This window comes from Notamacropus eugenii, chromosome 4 (assembly GCF_028372415.1).
Source record: "Notamacropus eugenii isolate mMacEug1 chromosome 4, mMacEug1.pri_v2, whole genome shotgun sequence".
Taxonomy (NCBI): domain Eukaryota; kingdom Metazoa; phylum Chordata; class Mammalia; order Diprotodontia; family Macropodidae; genus Notamacropus; species Notamacropus eugenii.
The window spans coordinates 160390252-160414925 of NC_092875.1; the positions used below are offsets into that span (position 1 = coordinate 160390252).

Genomic DNA, 24674 nt, shown 5'->3' on the forward strand with positions numbered 1-24674 from the left:
TGTTAGCTTATTTGAACATTTATGTACTGACCTCTTTTGTATTCCTGTACTGAATGCTTAAGATCAAGTAAAAATTTAGTCACATGTGCCTTATAATGTTCTTTTAAAATTTTTTTTTATATTTTAATAAGACCTCGACTACTTGCCTTATTGTGTGTCCTTATATATTTAAGTTTTGCAAGGTGCTTTATGCACATTATGTCATTTGATCCTCATAACAATCCTGTTAGGCAAGTACTACAAGGATTATCCCCTTTTCACAAGGCTTGGCTTCAAGTTACACAGCAAGTTAAATGTCAGAGGTGGGATTTGAAACGAGATTTTCCTGACACCAAGTACAATACTCCACAAGCATTATGCTGGATTGCCTCTCTAAATGATTTTTAAGGTTTTTTTCTAGCTCTAACTCCTATTTTCCTATTCTTCGGTAATACACCTCAGGAAATTACCTTGTCCAGCATCTTCATTTTACAGATAAACAAAGTGGGATTCAAGAGGGTTGCAATGACCAAGATCATACAAATAGTAAGTCTGAGATTTGAATTTAGCCTGCTCATTCCAGTGTTTTTATTTTTATCTATCTATCCTTTTCACTGGAGGCAGAAACTGGTTTCAGAACGCAAGAGACTGCCATTCTGGAAAAAAAAAAAAGGACATACGTAAGGAGAGAGAATTTCTCTCACTGTTGGAATTCCAACTCTGCCACTATTTGGTTTGGTTCCAAAGAATTCTTTTTCCTAGTCCTCACTTTCCTCATTTGCAAAATAAGTGGAGTTGGACTAGAAATCAGGAGTTTTAATTGGGATCCCTTAATTTAAAAAATTATATATATATATATATATAATATATATATATGTGTGTGTATGTATATGTATGTGTACACATATACGTACACACATATATAATAGAATAAAATTTATATACAATTTACACTAAATAAGATGTATGTTATGTATTTAGGTACAAATTATGTAAAATGTTATGTATGGTATAAATGTGTTTTTTTTAAGTTCAGGGACCTCAGGTTAGACTCTGATTTCCAGTCCACCTCTCCCCCATGTGTCAATGATACCTTCATTCAATATCACTTTCTTTTTGCAATCTTATGTATTTTATGTATTTAAAAACATTGAGACAGGGTTCACAGACTTCAACCCTTGAGGCAAAATCATGTCTAGGTCCCTTCGCATCTTTGAACACCCTATGAATCTAAGAGATGGCCATTTGTATGCCCTTCCAAGCTTGAAAGATGCAGAATGATAAAACGACCAATCAGAGAGCAGGCTGACTGTGTCTTCCACTCACCCCATACCTCAGGCTTGAGGGCTGACCTCTTGTGGCCAATCAGACATCAGGGCCCACGATTTGTTCCGCCCCCTGTAGCCGGAGTGACAGCACAGAGGAGGGTTACGTCTGCCAACTGCTGGATTTCCCAAGTTTGCCTGCCCTTACCTAGGTGCGAGCTGAGGTGTGTGAGTGTTGGGGACCAGCGGGATTGGGGAGGCCCTGGCCTGGACGACCCCCGCGATCCGGGTCTGAAAACAGGAGCCCTCGTCTCGTAGGAGGCGCGGGAAGGAAGGTGGGGAGCATTTAAAGACGCTGGGGAAGGAAGTTGGGAGTGGATGGAGGGTTGGGGGGGACGTTACCAGTTTGGGAGAACAGGGAGACCTGGCGGTTGCTAGGGAACGCGTCCTCCCTCCCTTCTCCCCCTCCCTCCTCGCCAGCGTGTCTCCCTGCGCTGGGGAGCTCGCTGTAGTCTATGGGGAGCCGGGAACCCCGCCTCCCTTTCCTGGAGTTCGGTGTTTGGGCATTGGCTCACTCCGGCTGTCAGTCGCCTCACGGCGGGGAGGGCGGGGGCAGGGGGCGGGTAATTTATTTACCTTTTCCCTCTCTTCTCTGTGATCTTTTTGGTACTACCAGACCTAATAATGTCCTTTCCTCACACCTCTCCAGAGGGAAAGAAAGCGTGAGACAGATAGAGTCAGACAGACACGCGAAGACAGACCGATCAGAAAAAACAGAGCAAGGTGGGGGTGGGGAGGGGGGGGTGGGAATGTATTCCTTAGGGTATCTTTTTCTTCTGTGCCCACAAGACGAGGGGAGTATGTGGCACTGCTAGAAGATCTATCCACTTCTCCCTGCCCAGATCCCACGCAATCCTTTCCTTCTCCCCCAAATCAATACAGGAGTGACCCAGAAACAGTCAACCTTTATAAAGCATCTACACTGTGCCAAGCACTGACCAAAGCGCTGAAGATACAAAATGAGGCAAAAGATAGTTCCTGCCCTCAAGGAGCCTACAATCTAACGGGCAGGGGAGACAAGGGACAGATACGTAACAAGCAAGCTTTATACAGGATAAATAAGAAAATTCGTGGAATGTCCTCGAAGGAGGAGAGGTTACTTGGTATTGGAGGTGTTGATGACCGGAATCTGGAAGTGGTAATGGGGGAGCATTGCCCCCTCCTAGGCTAGAGGGGAATGAGTGATGGGGGCAGCAGATACTGGGAAATGTGACCAGAGAGGCAGAGTCTTGTGAGATGAGCCAAGTTTCTGTAATAGCTAGTAAATGGAGGTAGTGGGGAGAAGTAAAGATTTAGGATGAAGGAAGTGTGTTGCCTGTGGAAAAGACATTCTAGAGGAATACAATTATATCTGGTTTCTCTCCCCTCCCCATTCAAAATACAGGGGAAGTAAGTTTTATCTCCTTGACACATCGGGGTCCTCCTTATTATCAATCAATCAGCTACCTCCTATCTCTCTGTAACTATCCCAAAGGACTTTCTTTGCTCGAAGTTTTGTACTTCAAGTGACTTAAATGTGGAAGAAAAATTAGAGATTCTGGTCAACCTTTTTAGTTTACACATGAGGAAACTGGAGGATCAGGAAATTAAAGTGAGTTGTCCAAGGTCCTAAAGGGAGTTACTGTAGCCTAGAATGAAATAAACATCTTCTAATAATTTAGTTCAGTGCCTTTAAAGAAAAAAGGTAACAAACAGGCCAAAAAATCTCCCCAAAACACCCACCTCTAGATCTGAAATTTCAACACTGAAGGGAATTTTCTAGGAGAAAATTACCAATTTAGATCAACAATTTCTCTGAAATTTATAGAATTAGAGAACTGTCTGGAGACCTGCATGAAAAGAGACTTGTATGGGAGACACTCAAAAGGTTAAATGGAGTATCTGAGTTCACACATTTAGGATGTGGCATAGGCTAGACTTGAATCCTGGCATTTCTGAATTGAATCTGAAGCCAACTCTTTATCCATTAGGCCACAATGTAGTGCCTGACAGTTATATGAGCTTAAGATATGATTGTTGACTTTATTTCCATGTCAGTCCAGTCTCTATTCTTCTAAATGTACTCTAACCCTAAATGCATTCCGATTCCATTGCCTTAATTCCTAATCTCCATGATACCCTCTACTTATTATCATATTCTTTTAGAAGCACCAGCTACTTTCTCTTTCCAAGAGAAATCTCCACCTCTGCTCTTCATTGCCTGTTAGTATGACTATAACTTACACTGACTTTCATAACCATGAGGTTTTATGGGCCAGAGAGAAAAAGAATTTGATTTGGTGGATTCTTGAATTGATTTGATTTCTTGAATTCATTTCCTGGGTTAGCCAATCTCTGATCTTTCATTAAGGTGCTGAGCTAGATAGTCTACTTTATTTGGTTGTTGGGTTATTGGGGATCAAGCAGTCAAAGGCAGCACTGTTTTGAGAATCTGTCCTGATGTATATACATTCTAAGGTTCTACACTATTTGTTTTATCATATGAAAAGAGAAATGCTTGGATTTCCTTATGGAATCAGCATTTTTACTTTTTTTGGGTACAAATATAAGCCTCACTTAAATGTATATTATACCTCTAAAATGAGATTTCTTTTTAAAAATATTTATTTTTCAGTTTTCAAAATTCACTTCCACAAGAATTTGAATTCCAAATTTTCTCCCTATATCTCCCCACTCCCCACCCCAGGACAGTGTATAGCCCATCCATCCTTTCCTCCAGTCTGTCCTCCTATCTATTACCCCCCCCCCCTTTTTTTCATCCTCTTCCCCTCTATTTTACTGTAGGATAAAATAGATTTCTATACTTCATTGCCTGTACATCTTATTTCCCAGTTGCATGCAAAAACAACTTTTAACATTTATTTTTAAAGCTTTGGGTTCCATGTTCTCCCCCTTCCTCCCTCCCTCCCTCCCCTCACTGAGAAAGCAAACGATTCAGTATAGGTCATACATATGTAGCCATGTAAAACACTTCCATAACAGTTATGTTGCAAAAGACTAACCACATTTCTTTCCCTCTGTCCTGTCCTGTCTTCCATTTATTCCACTCTCCCTGATCTTTCCCCCCACAATAGTGTCTGCTTCTGATTATCCCTTTCCCCAGTTTGCTGTTCCTTCTATTATCTTCCCTCCCCTATCCCCTTCCCCCTTGCCTTCCTGCAACGTAAAATAGATTTCCATATCCAATTGAGTGTGTGTTATTCCCTCCTTAAACCAAATCCTGTGAGGGTAAGGCTCACTTATTGCCTTTCATCTCCCCCCTTTTCCCCTCCACTGTAAAAATTCTTTCTTGCCTCTTATGTTAAATGATTTGCTACATTCTAACTCTCCCTTTCCCTTACTCCTAGTACATTCCACTCAACAGTAAATTTTATTTTTTAGGTATTTTCTCTTCATCTTCAGCTCACTCTGTGCCTTCTGTCTAGGTATATATATATATATATATATATATATATATATATATATATATATATATATATATACACACACACACACACACACACATATATGTATATATGCATATATATACATATATGTATCTATAATATATGTGTATATGTGTATATATACATATATACACATGCAAACTTACATACACAATATACTCATATATACCTACATATGTATGTGTTTGTATGTTTATATATGTACATATATATGTAAATATGTGTGTGTGTATGTATGCCCTCTAACTACCTAATACTGAGAAAGGTCTTATGAGTTACAAATATCATCTTTCCGTGTAGGAATGTAAACAGTTCAACTTTAACATATTCCTTATGGCTTCTCTTTCCTGTTTACCCTTTCATGTTTCTCTTGATTCTTGTATTTGAAAGTCAAATTTTCTATTCAGCTCTGATCTTTTCAACAAGAATGCTGAAAAGTTCTCTATTATATTGAAATTCCATTTCCCTCACGAAGTATTACACTCAGTTTTGCTGGGTAGGTGATTATTGGTTTTAATCTTACATTCTTTGATCTATGGAATATCATATTCCAAGCCCTTCCATCCCTTAGTGTAGAAGTTGCTAAATCTTTTTGTTATCCTGATTGTATTTCCACAATACTTGAATTGTTTCTTTTTAGCTGCCTGTAATATTTTCTGCTTGTCCTTGGAACTTGGCTACAATATTGCTAGGAATTTTCCTTTTGGGGTCTTTTTCAGCAGGTGATTGGTGAACTCTTCCCATTTCTCTGATTCTAGAATGTCAGGGCAGTTTTCCTTGATAATTTCTTGGAAGATGATGTCTATGTTCTTTTTTTGATCATTTTTTTTTTTGATAGACCAATAATTCTTAAATTCTCTCTCCTGGTTCTATTTTCCAGGTCAGTTGTTTTTCCAATGAGATATTTTACATTGTCTTCTATTTTTTTCTTTCTTTTGGTTTTGTCTTTTAATTTCTTGATTCTCATAAAGTCATTACCTTCCATCTGCTCCATTCTAATTTTTAAAGCACTATTTTCTTCATTGAGTTTTTGAACCCCCTTTTCCATTCAGCCATTTCTGCTTTTTAAGGCATTCTTCTCCTCGTTGGCTTTTTGGATTTCTTTTGCCATTTAAGTTAGTCTATTTTAGAGATGTTATTTTCTTCAGCATTTTTTGGGTCTCCTTTAGCAAACTATTGACTTGTTTTTCATGATTTTCTTGCATTGGTCTCATTTCTCTTCCCAATTTTTCTTCCACATCTCTTAGTTGATTTTCAAAATCCTTTTTGAACTCTTTCATGGCTTGAGAACATTTCATATTTTTTTTTGGAGGCTTTGTATGTAGAAGCCTTGATACTGCTGTCTTCTTCTAGTTATATGTTTTGATCTTCCTCTCGTTATATGCTTTGATCTTCCTCATCTGAAAGGATGGAAGAAAATACCTTTTCACCAAGAAAGTAATCTTCTATCGTCTTATTTTCCCCCCTTTGGAGGGGTTTTTCTAGCCAATTACTTGACTTTTGAGTCCTTTGTCAAGTGGAGAGTATAACTACCCCTGGGTGCAGAGGTTTTGCATAGCTATTCTCTGAGATATCTCTAGGTACTTATAAGTTCTCAGTTCCTCCAAAGTGGCATAATCATTGGAGAGTTATTTATTCCTTTCCTGGCCTGCACTCTTGTCTGTGAGCAATTATAAGCACTCTTTTCTGCCCTGGAACTTTGAGTAGGATTTTCTCTCCACACTGACACCAGCTTCGCCATGCCAGCACTCTTCCTCTCCCTAGGACTGCCACTCAGGACTGAGACTCAGATCAGCTGCTGCATTCCCCCACCAGGTCAAAAGCTCCAGAAACAGCTGCAACTATGGCAGTGGCTGCAACTGCCCTGACACTGGGGCCCGGTTATGATTCCCTTTCACCTAGGTGAAAGAGTTTTCTCACTGACCTTTGAAGCTATCTTTGGCATTTATGGATTGAGAAATCTGGAAACTGCAGCAGCTGCCCATGATTCAGCACTCTGAAGCCTGCTCTAGTCCTGTCTGTGCTGGTGGGGCCCAAACCAGGCTGCACACTGAGCCTGGTGCAATAGACCCTTCCTTTCAGCCTCTCAGGTTGTCTTGGGATAGAAATCTGTTTCACTTTGTCATTTTGTAGCTTCTGCTGCTCTAGAATTTGTTTAGAGTCATTTTTTACAGGTTTTTTAAGGGCTTTGGGGGGAGCTCAAGCAGGTCCATGCTTCTACTCTGCCTTCTTGGCTCCACCCCCCCTAAAATGAGATTTTTTTGAAAGGAAATGTACGCATACACACTGCCATACAAAAATACCTAAAGACAACATTTTTAATTTCATGTTCATTACTGATGGAATGATGTGATTGATGGACCATTGCCAGTGATCTTTAGCAGGTCTTTAACACATAAGGATAAAAGGAAAGAGGCATAGCTGCTGGTTTAGAGAAGAAAACGTGTTTTCATGGTCTTTTGTTTGTTTTGTTTTGAAGGGAAAAGAATGGAGTCTGGAAACTAAGTGCCAGTGAACTTGACTTCAATTCTGGGAAAATTTTAAGAATGTACTACTAAAGAGATTTTTGGTGAGCTTCTAGAATAAGATACAGGAGGTCATAGTGCTAGCATGTCTTCATCAACAGGTTATGCCAGATGAACATATTTCCTTTATAGACAGAGTTTTTAAATTGTACTTCCTAGAAATTCTGGTCTAAATCTAGGTTAGTTAGATTTCATGAAAGCATTTGATAATGTTTTCCAAACATAGAAAAGTTAGGTGAGGAATAGATGGTGCTACAGTTAGGTAGATTTGGAATTGGTTGACTGACTAGACTTAAAGAATAGTCATTAATGGTTTTGATATAGGTTTGGGAATTTAGAAGACTATCTTCATTACAGCCTTGGTTTAACATTTGGCCTGGTCCTTTATTTAGCATCATTTCGGTGCTTGGGATAAAAGCTTTATAACCATGATCACCATTGATTAGCATTTTGAATTTGGAAGATGACTCAAAGTTTAGAGGAATGGTTGACTTGCTGAATGACAAGTCATGATCCAAAAAGATCTTGATGGGCTGGCATATTGGTCCAAGGCCACTCATGTAAAATTTAGTAGCAATAAATGCTTTATACTTGGTTTCAGAAAATTAGCATCCAAAGTACAGAATGGGGAGAACATACCTAGACATCATTTCATCTCAGAATGATTTGGGTCCCTTAGTATACTGTGAGTTAACAGTGATATGGAATTCAAAAAATATAATTTTAAGCTTCATTTATTTATTCATTCAATTAACAGCCATTTATTTGTTAAATACCTGCTATTTTCCAGGCACAGTGTTAGGTTCCAAGGATACAAAAGTAAAGTGAAATATGTACACACAAAGTAGATAACAAGATGATTTTAAGGTGAAGAGAAGCCACTAGCAACTTTGGAAAATAAGGGACATGCTTCATGTAGAAGTTCTTGAGTTTAGTCCCTAAGTACATGAGATTGAGGAAAGAGTGAGTTCAAGTTTTGGGAATAGTGTTGGTTGGTCCTGCTGGGGGGAGTATCCTGCTGGGAGTAACAGTAATGTTAGGATGTTTCTTAATTTGTCTTTAGATTCCTGGTAGAGTTAGATGGAAATTTACATAATTTTTGTCCATTATTTCCATAATATCTCTCAGGATTCTGATGTGTGTAAGACACTTTGTGGGAAACAAAAATGAATGTCATACATGCTCTGGACTTCAGTTTTCTTATGTATAAAATTAAAAGTTGGGACTAATCATCTCTGAGGTACCTCAAACTTTAAAATTCTGTGATTCCAAACCTCAGCTGATTCCCTTGAGGAACTTTTGGTTTCAGTTACAGTTACTAATGTATTTCCTTTTCTTTAGGTTTAAGGTCAAATATCATTTTCCCAGATTTTGCAGTATTCCTATAGTTTCCTTAGGATCACAAATTTAGAGCTGTAAGGGACCTTAGAATCCTCTCCTTTTCTGGTTGAGAAAACTGAGGCCCAATGAGATAAAAGACCTTGCTATGTTGCACACAGGAAGTAAATAGTAGAGAGTCAGGATTCGAAACCAAGACCTCCAATTTGAAATCTCACACTCAATGTTGTAACACATTATTAGAGTTACCAAGAAATCTGGATTCCAAGTAGTATCTACTTTGATATATGGTCACTGCCTTTCACATTTTCAATTAGCTACATGTAACTAAGGCAATAATAATGGAGATTCTACATATCCCAGTGTGATTACACTTTTCTCTAAAAATAGTAATCAGAATCAAACTGCTAATATAATTCAGATAAGAACTATACTGGACTTGCTATTTTATCATTAGCATCATCATTTTGTACTCTTTAATTGATATATGCCTTGTTTATGGCGTCTCAGTAGCCACTTCAGCCATGACCCAGGCTGGCAATGTGAACAACTCCCCATCTCTCCTTCTGTGCCCTCATGTACATACAGGGAGAGAGAAGCTAAGGGCGAGATGCCATGTATTTCCTCCAGTCCTTCCTGTTTCAATCCTTCACCCACTTTTCACAAATCCAGTAATGCACTACTCCTTCCAAGACCTTTCTGCTGATCCTTGCCCATCTATTCTATCATCACTTTGTTTTCTTCCTACTAAAGTCAGTCTTCACCATCTATCTCTGTACAAATGGTTTTTACTACTTCCTGGCACCAGTAAATGCCCCATAGAGCTGCAATCAATCATTTCCCTCTTCAGTTGTTCCCACTTTGGTGAGGGAGCTATGAAGGGAACATTTCCTCTGGCACTTCAAACTACAGAGCCTTGCCAATCTCTCAATCTCTGAGCTTCCTAACGTCTTCTGGCAGTGGGAAACTGCAAGATGATGACTGAATATGTTACCTTGTTTGGGTTTATATCAGCATAGATTTAAAGCTGGCAGCAATTTAAAGATAATCTAGTCCAATCTCCTCTTTATTTTATGTAAGAAGATTCTGTGGCTTGGAGATGGTAAGTGACTTACCGAAGGTCACACAGATAGGGAGTAGCAGAGGTGGAATTTAGACTCAGGTCCCCAGAGACGTAAGGACTAAACTAGTCCTAAGAAAATTCTACATGTGAATTCTGGTTATCCTCCATGAGGTTAATATCATTTTGTAGTTAGAGTTCATAAAAATAGAATTATTTACAACCAATACCTTTTCATCAACATTCTAGAACTGAAAAGGTTTTCTAATTGATATTTTTTTAAGAAGCAGAGATGGTTTCATTTCAGTTCCGTGCAAAAAAAAGGATTTTTAGCACCTCATCTATGCAAAGCAGAATCCAAGGTGCTGTGGATTAAAAGACAAAATAAAAACAGTCTTTGTCTTCAGAGAGTTTAACATTCTCTTGGGGGGGACGTTGAGAGGGAGTATAAAATATACATGTACACAAATGAGTAATAACACAAGGTTATTTGAAGAGGGAGAGAGACTTGGCAGTGTGTATATGTGTGTGTGTGTGTGTGTGTGTGTGTGTGTGTGTGTGTGTGTGTGTATCTCAGATGCAGGAGGGGTTGGCATGACAGGGAATGCCTCACAGAAAGGGTGGCCCTTGATCTGAGCTATAGGACATAGCTTGTGCAAGTGCCTAGGACAGGAGATAGAATATTATGTTCAAGGTGGAAATGTTCAAGTGTACAATCAAGCAACCAGTGGTTAGAATTGTATACTGAACTTCTTAGGCTAGGGGAAAAAAAGACTGTCACATACAAGGTGCTTAATAAATGTTTGTTTGACTGATATAAAAAAAAGAATTTGCATACTGAAGAGATGAATTCTTGAGTGAAGGTATAGCTACTATTTCGTTAAGAAATTCTGCTCCTTGTTATATGTCATCTCTGGGAGGGCAAGAAAAGAGGGATACAAGAGAAATTTACTTGGTGTAAAAACAAAAGATGTCAATAAAAAATTATTTTTAAAAATTGCTGCTCCTATAGCTTCCTTTCAGAAGTTTTGACTGTCTCTTTCAACACTAGAACCAGTAGACACAGGAATTAAATCTTTTTGCTTAGTAGAAGAACATGAGTATATTTACTAACTTTGAGTTAGTTGCTTTCCTAGAAACTGGCTGATAAAATAAGTATAACAGAATCATAGCTATTGCCGTAATCATCAATTGGTATTTATTCACTGATTGTCAAAGTACTTGACTGGTAGCACTATTAAGAGTATTACGAGTAGCTAATTTAGGACCAGTGAAGTTAAGATTACTTACAAACAAACCTTAAATTAATGGATTTTAAGAAATACATGTCTCTTTTATTATTGCATAGTTTGGTTGACTTCATAGGCAAATGGCATCTTCACAAAACTGTTATTTCAATGTCTCATTGAAGCAAAGAGATGATTCTACTTTATCAAAGCCAAACTAGAAGAGAATTCTGTAGTAAAAATAATTGATATTTATGTGCCAAAATCTTTATAAATTAGAGAAATTTTATGATTTTGACAATATCCTTCAACCTGACAAGATGAACTATATCTTGATAATATGTATCAGGTATAAACATCAAATGTGGCAAAAAAACCACAACAACACAGGGGAGATAGGTTACTCAACAGGTAACACAGTGTATCCAGTGTTTTCTTGGAATCAGAAAGGCCCAAATTCTAATCTGGCCTTAGACAAAGCAGCTTTGTGACCCTGAGCAAATTACTTAATCTTAGTCAGCCTCATATATAAAATTGGGTTAATAATAACTAACATCTACCTTACAAGGTTGCTGTGTAAATAAAGTAATATTTGTAAAGTGATTTGCAGATCTTTTAAGTACTATATCAACTCTAGTTATAATGATGATGACGATGTTTATCATTGTCCTGGAGGATGTCCAGTGCATAATCCTAATTGTGGGATTCCCTATCATTGGTAAATTCCTCTACATGCTCCTGTCTACAGATGACATTGTAGGAACTGTCAAGCTGTAGAACATGACAAAGCTTCAGCCAAATACACAACCATTCAACAGACATCAGCTGAATCTTCTGAACTACAAGATTGAAATGGAAAAAAAAAATGAATCTACTTTTGCCCAGAGTATGACTCAGTCCTCATCTGTGAAATGGGGAAAATAATACTGAGGTATATATGTAGGGGGGGGTGGTTATGTGAAGATCAGTGAGATCTTTGCAAAAAGGCATTTTGCAAAGCTTGAAGTGCTCATGAATATATTATTACTATTAGTTTATACATCTTCCTCCTAACGGATGGGAAGGTTTCTCTCCTGATTTTCTTTTTTTGCCTACCAAGTTTTTATTACAACTATAGTAAAGTTCTTGGTTGTTGTTAAATTCTTTTTGTTTCTCTTATTGCTGTAATTCATATCATCATAACCTTTTGTGTTTTGCTTTCAATTTCTGATTAAGAGTAGCTAGAACTTCTGATATATTTCTGTTTTTCTGCCTCCATTCTGCATGTTGCTTTTTTTGAACTTTAAAAATTGGGCAATATGATCTTCGTAATTTCTGCTACACTTATCTACTAGTATTGATGTAACTTTTATTACGTTTTTTATTGTTAACTTAATCATAAGAAAATATAAAACATTTCATAATTAAAAGAGAACAAGAAAGAGGATTGTGTAAAGTTGCTTCTGCCATGGTGACATTTGATGCCTGACCTTAGGAGTGTTCCTTGAACATCACCTTTCTTTTACTATAGCACTAACTGCCATATATACTGTTATGTACATGCCTGAAGTATTTTTTAGACTTTGTGTCAAATGTTGTGGGAAAATGTGTTCATTTATAATGGGTATAGCAAATGTCAACTTTTAAAAAAAGTTCTCTGTTTTTATCTGGTAGTTAGATTTGTACCTGTAAACTCAAAGAGGGGCTTTCCAAAATTCCAAAGTATGTCCATTTCCTTTTCAAAATTATTTGAAACATTTAAGTGTTGCTTTTGTCATCCTCTTTGTTATTAGTCATAATTTCTGTAATTTGTTTTCACTTCAGCTTTAATCTCTTCAGATTTCAGCTTTATTTCTTATGATCTGTATTTAAAGATGAAGTTTATTTTACAATGGTCTTGCATTGGTTTGCTACGTATTGTTGTGTGACTTGGAACTGAGCATACCAAAGATAATAAGCAGTATGAAGTCTTTACCTGTAAGTGATGAAATCTGTTTCTAATTCTGTTTTAATATAGTACAGGGGCATAAAGAAAACATTCATCTCTTCATCACAGGCAGTATTTGGGGTTTGTCCACATTAATGTCCAGCACCATCTACACAACAACATTTTTAGCAGGTAATAGGGTAAAGGTATTTCTGTTACATAAGACATAGACATAAAGGAGGGCTCCACTCTCCTCTGAGTCAAGTTGATCATTCAAGTCTGAGGAAGAGACAGAAAGTAGCTTGTGCCAGGCAAATCAGACTACTACTACCACCACCTCCACTACCACCTACCATTATTACCTGATGGGGATAGTCTAGGATTCCAAAGCCAAGTCCATCAATCCTGCTTCTAACTTGATCCCTATCCTTGGAAGCACTGCTCTGGAAATAGGGCTAGCACTTTCCACTGAGTGCCAACTGATGGTGATCTTGGCAAGTCAGCTTAGGTGAAGCAGAACAGCTCCCTGACTCACTATTCTAAACCCCTCCATTTCTATAGACAGATCTACAGAGAGAGAATGTGACAGGTAAGTCAAACCACTATCATCAACATCTTACCTTTGACTCTATACTCAGAAGTCGTGGGGATAGCAGTACCTTCCAGACTACTTGTCTTGTTTCCAGTCTGGGTCATATAATCATCGCTAAGGGGATAAATTATGGTGGAGAAGGGACCCGTCTTCCTTCTCTACCACTAATAATAATTGTTGACCAACTACCCAAAAGTCCTGGGAGTGGTAACATCCCCCAGATCAATGGGTCTTGCTTCTAGACCAGACCATTAACCATCATCTTGGGAAGCAATCCCTATGATGATGTGAACCACTTTTGTAGTTGCTGTAGAAGACACTCCCTTTCCCAACCTCTCCCCCCTAAGTTTTTAGCACTGAATTTTCTGGCCTTGTCAAATGCTTCAACACTAGAAACTGGTATGATTTTATCTGTAGAAATAACATTAAAGATGATATATCCACCTGCTTTGTTGCTATCCCCACCCCGAAGAGACCTTTCCATGTGACTTATAGCCAAAATCTCCCATACGTATATAGTTTTCCTCATCAGAATGTGAGCTCCTTGAGAGCAGAGATTGTCTTGTTTTTCTATTTATTGTATCCCTTTGGTTAACATTGTGTTTTGCATATGGTAAATGCTTAATAAAAGATTTTTCATAAATTTGTTAATGCATTCATTCATTCATTGGCTTAGCCTGCCTTGCCATGCCCATCCCATTGATTCTATTGAGTCTTAGGATCATTCACAGTAACTGTAGCAGTTGAAATTCCCTAATTTTCATCATCCTGGCTTGTATTCCTCTCCTTTGCCTTTCCACCTCACAGCATGGATCATGGTTTGAGTTTCAAAAGATTTATTATTAATATTACCATCATCATCTTGTTCTCATCATTTTTATGGAGATCAAATAGAAATGTCAGAAACCAAGTCACTATCCTACTATGTTTCTTTTATATTTTAATATAAACCTGTAGACTGTCATGCAGGTGGATAAAATTATTACATTCTGTAACTGAATACAAGCATTGGGATGTAAGCTCATCTTTAGACATATTGAAAGCATCTTGGGGACACCTTCAGTAGCAGATAGTATGACAGGGATAACACAAATCTCATCCTGTCTCCACATGGTTTTAATTTTTTCTGCCAGATGTCTACTACATTTTGAAAACATTTTATCCAATGTAATTTGGAGATTATGAGGATTCAGTATTATAATGGTTATTAAAATGTTTTGCTCAGATTTTTAATGAATCAATGCTACATCTAGGCAGTTGCTGGCAATAATTTTGTTTATAATGTTGCTCCATTTCTACTATAGCTTTTTTTTTTTTAATACTCAAGATTATTTGGGGATTTGTATCTGTAGAATGGGCATTTGTCATCTGTTAGTTTGTTAAGGATATTGACATTGTAGTGTATAATCATAGTCACATGAATACTAGGTATTCAATAGATGATAAATTTGTGTGGCCTGCCTTGATATATTGCATAACTCTCACAATGGCATTGTGTAACCTGTGTCAATCAATAAGTCTCTTCTCCTTCAAGGGAAACTTTTTGTAATTTCTAGTGACATTAGCCCAGTCCTCAATCAATATCATATCCACTTTCGTTATTGTAAACAGATCTGCTTGATTCAAGAACTTGTTTGGCCATTTGATTTATTTGACAAGGGATATCTCTTCTTTTCTGAGATAACATTCACTGAGTTCATGTGGATGTCATATGTAATGTGCCTTTTTCTTCTAGTCTTGAATCTTAGCTGTCTGGAGATAAACCACTTTTGGTTATATCTGACAGATTCAGTGAGATATAGCTATTATGAGCATTTAGTAGTGCTTTCTGAAGTGAGAGATGTTTGTTTCAAAAGTATTTCCATAAATATTTAATCTATTTGTTGTGTGCTCAGAGAATATAAATCCTCTTCTACTTTTTTGATAAGAAGGTGTTATTCTTGCTCTGCCTGGGGGTGATGAGTCCCATGTTTTGTTAACATCATATAATTTTTGTCTGGGCACCTTCAAGATCCTTTGTTGTCCATTTTCCTGTGCCATAAATATACATTAAGAATATTATTGCATATGTGTTAATGCTAATGCTCAAAATATTTTCCTCTTGTAAATCTTTGGTTTTGGAACGTCATGTAGTCTCAACATATATAGTCTCAGCATTCTCTTTGATAATCATGTATTCAATGTGTTTTGTCTTGAAAAGAACAAATTATTTCTAAGTGTCACCTTCAACTATTGAATCTACCTCAAAATCTTCAATTTCCTCTGTCTAATGTTTTGATAACATTGGAGGAAGTTTCTACAAGATAGATTAGTTATTTGATGGTTTTCAGTGAAGCAATCTAACTTGGATGTTAAGTGATTAACATGATTTTTTTTGTATGATTCTTTTAACTGAAAGCCATACATAGTTCTGTTGATGAATAATGATAATGGGTTAAGACTAGGCAGAACCATAGCAAGCTTTAAATACCTCCCTGAAATTGCCATGTTTGATATCACTTATTGTATTAGTGACATGTCTTAAAGAAAGAAAGAAGGGAAGAAAGTATTTATTAAATACTTACTGTTTCTCAAGTACTGCATATACAAGTTAGAAAAGTGAGTCATTGCTTTCAAGGAGTTAACATTCAAATAAAGGGAAACTACACTTTAAAAAATAGAGGACAGTTTTCCTCGTGGACATCAAATACTCTAGTACTCTCATTAGACCTGTATCTTTTTGTTTAATTATTTTTATAGTATATGATGAACCATGAGTATGGAACTGAGTTATAGGCTTTGTGATAATGAACAAAGGCAGGGTCAGTATCACTGGTTTGGGGCAGCTTTCTCAATAATGTGTGAATTGATAAAAAGTTTTTTGGGACTTTGGGACACACTTGGAACTTGGTGGCACACCATTTTTGCTCTTCAGCTTGTTTTTGTTCTCTTGTCTTTATAGATTTTAAATTTTTTTTCTATTTTACTTTTAGATCACCAATATTTCCTTCTGTACCTTTTTATTCTCTCCCATAGTACTATTCCTTATGTTAAAAAAAGTCAACTAATATCTTGCTTACCAAACCCTTATTAGAGAAATTTACCACAGAGATTATTTTTGCCTATTTGCTTCCTCCCTTGTCCTAGAGCATTAATTTTGTTTGTGCACAAACTTTTCTATTTCATGTAATAAAAATCTATTTCAACTTTTATAATGGCCTCATTTGGCTAAGAATTGATCTTATAACTATAAAAGATACATGATCTTCTTTTCTCCTACTTGTTCTAGTGCTATTATCTTTAGTCCTTAGATCACACATCCTTTTTGATTTTATTGTGGAATATTGTGTAATGTTTTGGTCTAGGCCTTCTTTGCTATTTCCCTTGAAATTTTAGATCTTTCATTCCTCCAAATGAACTTTGTTATTATTTGTCTAGGCCTGTAAAATATCCCTTTAGTAATTTGATTGGCATAGTTTTAAATCTATAAATTAACTTTGGAAGTATTGGAATTTTTATTATATTTTTTCAATCCAGGGACATTGATATTTCCTCCTTTTCCAACTTTTAAAATCATACATAGTTGCTCAGGAGAATTGAGAAACTGAATATATTCAGGTATTGAGTATCTTTTGGTAGATTGATTCAAATATTTTATGCATTTCATAGTTATTTTGAAGGTGACTCCTTTTTTATATTGCCTTCTAGATTCTTCTTTTTTATAGACAGGGCAGCTAGGTGGTGTAGTAAATAGAGCACCAGTGCAGGAGTCAGGAGGACCTGAGTTCAGGTGTTACCTCGGACACTTGACACTCACTGTGTGTCCTTGGGCAAGTCACTTAACCCCATTGCCTCATCCTGGGTCATCTCCAGTCATCCTGATGAATATCTGGTCACTGGATTCAGATGGCTCAGGAGGAGAAGTGAGGCTGGTGACCTACACAGCCCTCCCTCACTCAAAACAAAATCAAGTGCAAGTCAGATCATTATTTCTCTGATGGCATGGTCCTCTTCGGCAACGAAGGACAGACACACATATTACATATAAATGCTGTTGATTTTTGTGTTTTTATAGGCTGTAACTGCTTAAGGTATCAATTGTCTCAATGAATTTTTTTAGTTCCTATGGTTTTCTAAAAAAAAAAAAAAGTCAAATCATCAACAAATAAGGATATTTCTAGATTTTAAGTGATGTTATCTATGAATACATTGTATGAAGTATCTAAAAAAAGCAGTTGAGCAGTATTTAGAAGTATTGTTGATGGGTGGTTTTTTTCTGGTAATAAATATATGATAACTTCTGTAAAATGGATGTAGGTTTATGTTGGAAAAGGAAACTAGTAAAATTCTTTGTGATTTCATGTACCACTGTGAAGTATTTGAGTCAATGACTCTGGATCTCATCTGGCCCCATCATTGTCCAGGTTGCAGAGCAACTAGAGATTAGATCAACATCTTTTGACGTCACTGTTCTGTCCATTCATTATATTAATGATGAAGAACCTGCTGTTTCTTGTTCGATACAACCTTTGTATAGAACTTTTATTGTCTGTGGAGATGACAATACATTTTCCGCATCTTCTTCCTTGGGAGCATCTCTCTTACCATTGATTGCTTTACCTCTGAAGGCTCTATAATAACTTTTTTGGTGTTCAATTATTTTCTTCCTTGTACTGCTTTTATTCCTCCATAATAAAATCACTTTTCCTTCTTCAAATTTTAGTAACTTTTCTTTTGTGTCTGTTATTTTGAATAATCTTGACCTAGGGATGATTTTATTTTATGATTCCCCTGAACTGATTGCAATTTATTATTGCATGGATTGGAGCTGCGATTAATAAAAATGATGATAATAAATTTTATTATAACTTTTATTTCACATCTACTATGTGCCAGGCACTGTGCTACGTGATTTTATAAATATTACCTTAGTTGGTCCAAATAAAGTCTTTGCCTTTATGTGGGGAGATATTTCCACACTTGTTATGACAGCACTGGAGCATAAGGTAAGGATTCAGGTCTTCAGTGGATCTGAAACATTGTTAGGGTTTGCCCACTTTAGCAGTTAGTGCCATCTACAGTGGAGAATTTCCAGCTGATGGGTGGTTAGTATTTCTGATTTGTTCCAATGTATCATGTCTTTCTTTGGTACCGGCATTTGGAGGAGTGCCACTCTCTCTGCTGATCATTATGGTGTTTTTAAGGAAAGTCAGCATATACCACCATACCACTCCATCTATTTCTTAGATTCGTAGGGAAGCTTTCATCGAATTGTATAGGTATCTTATCCAATAAATGCTATTGCCAAAGCCCAGTTGCCCAGTGTTTTAGGATCCCTTCTGTAGTGGTTTCAGGGGCTAGAGTCTCTACCATGCATCACCCTTCCTCACATTCTCCCACTTTTCTATTGCCCCTTCCCTGGAACATGGACCATGTATGGTGCATTGGGTACATTGGAAGGATTATTGCTGCTCCTGCCTTTGCTGCTGCACCTTAGTGTTGGCCTATTATTTCTTGGACTAGAACAGAATTTTAATATGAGACTGGATTGAATCAAATCTGGAACTATGAAAAGTGAATTCATTGATCCCAAAGCTTAAAAGTAATAGAAACCCATCTTTTAAAATATATTCACTTAATGATATGTATAGCTATAAAACTGGGGCCACTGATATCTTCATCATCATACATGCTAGCATTTTTATAGCACTGTAAGTTTTACAAAGCATTTTATAGCTGTTCTGTCTTTTAATCCTTACAACCCTATGAAGTGTTAGGATTATCTCCTTTTGAAAACCAAGGAATTTGAGATTAAGAGACAGTGACTTATCCAGGGTCACTCAGCTGGCAAGTGTCAGAAACAAGATTTTCTAATCCAGGTCTTTCAGTCCAGTGGTGTATTCACCATGTCTCCCAAAGAACAATGATAAGATTCATTGTGCCTTTTATCAAGTTTTAGCTTGTTACTAGTGATGACTTGCATGTACCACAAAAGTCATCAAAGAAAATGAATGATTAGAAAAGTATGTGAACTGGTAATATAGTTAGTCATGTCCAACTCTTTGTAACCTCATTTGGGGTTTTCTTGGCAAAAATAGTGAAGTACATTGCCATTTCCTTCTCCAGCTCACTTTATAGATAAGGAAAGTAAGTTAGAATTAAGTGACTTGCCCAGAATCACACAGTTAGTAAACGTCTGAGGCCATATTAGAACTCAGGTCTTCCTGACTCTAGGCCCCGTACTCTATCCACTGTGTCACCTAGCTGCCCACTGGTAATGGAGTGAGACTGAAATAGAGGAGACTGACATTTCAGGTGCTGTGAGACCTATGGAATGTTTATAGAACCAGGACCTCTGTTCTTCACGGAAGTGCTATGGAGAAGAGAGTGATAGACAAGAATTGCATAGGATATGAAAGCGTGCAGATTGTGTTTCAGTCTGTGATAATACGTATGCCAATAAGACCGCAGAACTTTCAAAGCATACAATTTTAAGTTCTTCAGTCGAAATATAATTTTAAGTTTATTTTAGTGTCTTTATTCTTTTAGCTTTTTAATTTAAAAATCATTGAGATCCGAACCTGTGATCACAGAACTGGAACAAAATCTTAAAGATTTCACTGTCTTTTTTCTATTTCTTGAATAGTCTAGAAAAGGGAAAAGTAAAGGAATTGAAATTTAACAGTGACCACCAGATGATAGAAATCCTCTATCTCATTCTTTCCTGGCAAGTTACCAGCCCCTGCTTATTAGAAGTGTTTGAGGTTTGTCTCTAAAGAGAAAATCTGGCAGGTGTTGAGGGTTGTGTGATATTCATTTGTTTGAGGTTTTGTAGAGTTAACTCTTGTGTTATGACTGCTGCCCCCTTTGAGCCCTCTGAGATGTAATCAAAGAGCTAGCCAGAATAAATATGGAAAGTACTCTAAATCTGGAAATTGTGGAGGCAAAAACCAGAACTGACTTTGGCAGCTGCCATATTTAGGTAACACATTTCCCATGGGGGGAAAATACATTCACACTCCAGGAGTTTGATTATTAATTCCAAATTCTTCCACGAAGGAGAGTGATAGTCATATAAACTTTGTTAGTTTTATCTTTATTTCCTAAATGCAGTGGGTTGTTATATAACTTTCTAAAGGAATCTTTTTAACCATTACTAGGAAGTCTATTCTTGGAAATGGTTTCAGAATTGTTGATGGGCTAATTTGATCGCAGATAATTGAGATAAATTTTTGGGCACTCATCAAGACTATTCTTTATTTTGAATTTTGCTACAACTCTTCTAGATCATACCTTATCCCATTCAGCACACTCCGCAAGTGGTCTTCCCACCTTTGCTTGCAGTCCTTTAATGAAGGGGAACCTACAACTTCCTGAAATAGCCCGTTGCACATGGCAGTATTTGGTGCTCAGTGATAGGAAATACCTGTTTACATTAAGCCTATGTATACATATATATATATGTATGTATGTATATATTTGTCTCTTTCAAACCCCCACCTATTCCTTTTAGTTTTGCCCTCTGAGTCCTAGCAAGATGAATCTCTTCGCTCTTCTACATGACAGCCATTTAAATGCTTGAAAAACAACCAAGATTCTTTTACTTTTGTTAACCTGCTGCTCAACTTGCCAGAAACGACAACATAATTTCCTCAGTAAGGCCCTTGCCTTTGGAAACATCTCACCCTTTGGCAGTTCTCCCAAATTCAGACTTGGCAGCTTAGAGGACACGATGTAAGGTGTGTTTATTTGATTTAACATTTGGCAAAAGGGGCTTTGTTTTGTGTTTTGCGTGTGTATGTTTACTTAGTTTTTCTTGTGCTGGTTTGGTTGCTTCTGGCAATGAATTTAAGTTTGGAGTAGTTCTTCCTTTCAATAGATGATGCTGTATTCTGTAAACATTTTAATTTTTTGTTGTGTTTTTCTCTTCTTTGGGTTTTGATACGGTCTAAACGAATGTGTGACTGAATGGTGATGACTAAAATGGAAACCTAGAGCTGCCTCATTTGGTCAGCACATCTCTGTGGCTAGTAGTATTTAGGAAATTCGTAGGATACATTATGTGAAAATTTTGGTGTTATCTTCAGCTGCTCTCATATTTTTCTCACATATACAATCTGTTGAAAAATTTTGTGTCTGGTTTCACAACATTTCTTATCTATCTACCCTTCTCCCTACTAACATCCATCAGCTTGGTTCAGGCCCTTGTCACCTATGTCTGGACTACTGTAATGGCCTGCCAGTTGGTCTCCCTACCACTAGCCTCACCCCATTCCAGTTCATGCTCCACATAGCTGTTGAAGTGACCACATCTCCCTCCCACCAACACACACACACACACACACACACACACACTCAGTAAATTCTGGTGGCATCCTGTTATCTCTATAATCACTATAAATAATCTCTATAAAGCCTTCAGTTTGATTTTTGAAGTCCATCATAACCTCTTCCCTAGAACTCCACTTTCCGTTGTTCTCACACCATGCTCAGTCTTCTGATTCAGTCTATTGCCAGGACTGTTCCCCCCATGCCTAAAATGCTCACGTCTGCCTCCTGACTTTCCTAGCTTCCTTAAAGACTCAGCTCAAATCTCACTTCTGAAAAAGGCCTTTCCTGGTTACCACCAACTGGCAGTGCCTTCCCTCAGGGAATTCTCTGGATGCACTCTCATTTACACTGTATATTTCTTATATTGAAAGGGAGCTTAAGGGCACCAATCCTGTTTCACTTAGCACAGTGCCTGGCACATAGTTCCTGCTTAATAAAGATTTCTTGATTGATTAATTACTTTGACTTTCTTGAGTTATCAGGAATGAGCAGATTAGAAATACACAAATCTCTTAGACAGCATTGTGTTAATTAGAACTATTAATTGGTATTTCCATTCATTATTAATACAGTGATAATGATTGCCTTGAGGAGCTTTAAGATCTTGTAAGTGCCTTCTGAGTCATCAGAGAAAGATTTAATTATATTCCATATAGTTTTCTTATTTAGACTATTTCATTATTTGGATTGTAATTATTTGAAAACTGATGATAAATGTATGGAACATCTAATTCTCTCATTCTATACAGCAAAGTTTGTTGCATAACTTTATTGAAAAACTTTATTGCTCCCCCCCATATCATCTCTGTTTCTAAAAATAAATAAATAAATAAAGGAACGGTTTCAGCAAAACCAGCTGACAAAGCAGTGAAGTCTGACAGCTTAGATAACAGCCCCACCTCCTCTGCCACCATGTAACTCCCTCCCCGCTCCACGCACAGTGATTGCCCACCTCTCTAGGGAGAAGAGGGAAGTGTTCCTCATCATTTATTCTCCAGGGCTGATATTAGTCATTGCAATGAATCTGAGTTCAGTTTCTGTTCAGTGTTGTTTTAATTGACATCCCTGTAATGCTCATTTGTGGTGTGGTTTTTGTTTGCTTTTGTTTGCTTTTTTGCATTGCTTTTCTAAACATTTGAGGTATAGGAATCTGACCATCTTTTCCACTGATCATTGTTGTTTGTCCTTCTCTTTCTGAGGACCGTGACATCAGGAAGATGATGACATGACTTGCAAGTGAATTGGATTTAAGTGAGGTCACCAGCCTCACTTTCTCCTAGAGCCATCTGGGTCTGGTGGCGAGATACATATTAGGACATCAGGAGATGGCCCCGATGCTGTAGGAGACCTTGGCCTTTTTAAGCTAAAGTTTTTCCCTAAGTCTCTTTGACTGAGGCAATGCCCATTCAGTGATTAAGGCTAGGTAAGAAGTGAGGCAGAGAATGGCTTCTTTGATCAAGTCAAAAAAAATCAGTGTGGGAGGGGAAGATCCTTAGGGTTTCTAGCCAAAACGGAAACAATTCCTATTTACATTCACCCTGAATCATTATTGGCCAATCAATGAGAACTTGAGTAACTTGGGTTTCAGATATAGTACCTCAGAAAGAAATCTAGCCTGTAAACCCCAAGGTATTTTGAGAGGTTTGGGTAGAGCACCTGCAGATAAGAATAGGATACCCTATACAGACAGAGGAAGGAAGAAAAAGGAAAGGAAAGGAGAGGAAAGAAGGGGAGGGCAAAGGATCTGTCCATTGGTATTTAGTTAAAATGCTACAATCAGCTGATGAACTGTCAAGTATTTTTCTCATCATTGACTAAATGAATTGCAGTAAATTTGGTTCTCCAACTTATTCCTCTACCAAAAGATGTGAGTGAATGTGAAAGAGATAACTTTGGGAAGAGGAAAAGGGGAAAAATGGTGAAAGGGTTAGTAATTGTTTTGATGCAACTAGTGGCTCAGTGGTTAGAATATGGTGCCTGAAGTCAAGAAGGCTAGAGTTCATTCAGTGGCTGTGTGACCCTAGAAAAGTCACTTGATCTCTGTTTGCCTCAGTTTCTTCCAACTGTGAAATGGCGATAACAGCACCTACCTTGCAGGGGTTTTATGAGAATAAGATGAGCTAATAATTGTAAAGCTCTTAGCCCAGTCCCCTGCACATAGCAGATGTGATATACTTATCACATAAGTAATATACTTATTCCCTTTACACTTTTCTCCCTCCCCTTCCACTCCCTGAACTGCATTTTAGAAGAAATAATTTACTTTATAGTAGAGACAGTTTGGTGTAGTAGAATACTCACTGAAAATGGTATCATGAGAACCTGAATTTGTCTCTCACTTCATAGTTATAGTCAGATCACATAACCTAGCTCAACCTCAGGTTGCTTAGCTATGAAATTATTATAATACTAGCTTCTACCTCACAGTCTTGTTAGAAGAAAATGAGGTAATATATGTAAAACACTATGTAAGCCTTAAAGCCTTATAAACATGTTAGCTATTGTTTCATATTTTAATTTCTACTTGCCCATTTTGAAGGAAGTAGATCTTTCAGAAAAAAATTATATATATGCAGTTTTGACAATTTTGCTAAATATTTATAAGAACTCATTAATATAATCTCCATTTTCCTGAGAAAATTAAAAATATTTTCTTCCCAGATATTAGAAAATGGTAAAAGATAATCTTTTCATAGATTATATCAACATATTTATCTCCATTTTATGTTGTGTATGTCTGGTTTGTACCTAGTTGTTTACATGTTGTCTTCCTCATTAGATTATAAATTTTGTAAGAGTAGAGACTGTATTTTGCCTTTCCTTGTATCCTCATTGTTTTACATGGTGCTGGACACTATGCTATTTGACAAACTGAATTGAAGAATTTTTTCCCCTAAAAGCAGTGATTATATTGTTATATTTTAATAAATAACTGATAAATGTTTTCCTCTAAAATTAATTGCTATA

General features: G+C 37.1%; 1 protein-coding gene across 9 annotated transcripts in view; it reads left to right on the top strand.

Moving 5' to 3' along the window:
• The first annotated feature begins 1342 nt into the window (after window positions 1-1342).
• TRIQK (triple QxxK/R motif containing) overlaps window positions 1343-24674 on the top strand; it is a 134923-nt gene continuing 111591 nt past the window's right edge. For 3 of the 9 annotated variants that reach the window (XM_072603565.1, XM_072603568.1, XM_072603567.1), the window contains exon 1: window positions 1477-1579. The gene's annotated coding sequence lies outside the window, so the exon portion shown is untranslated. Of the gene's footprint in view, window positions 1580-7229; window positions 7320-24674 lie in introns of all 9 variants that reach the window. The other 6 variants (XM_072603566.1, XM_072603570.1, XM_072603569.1 and 3 more) reach the window with 5 other exon arrangements.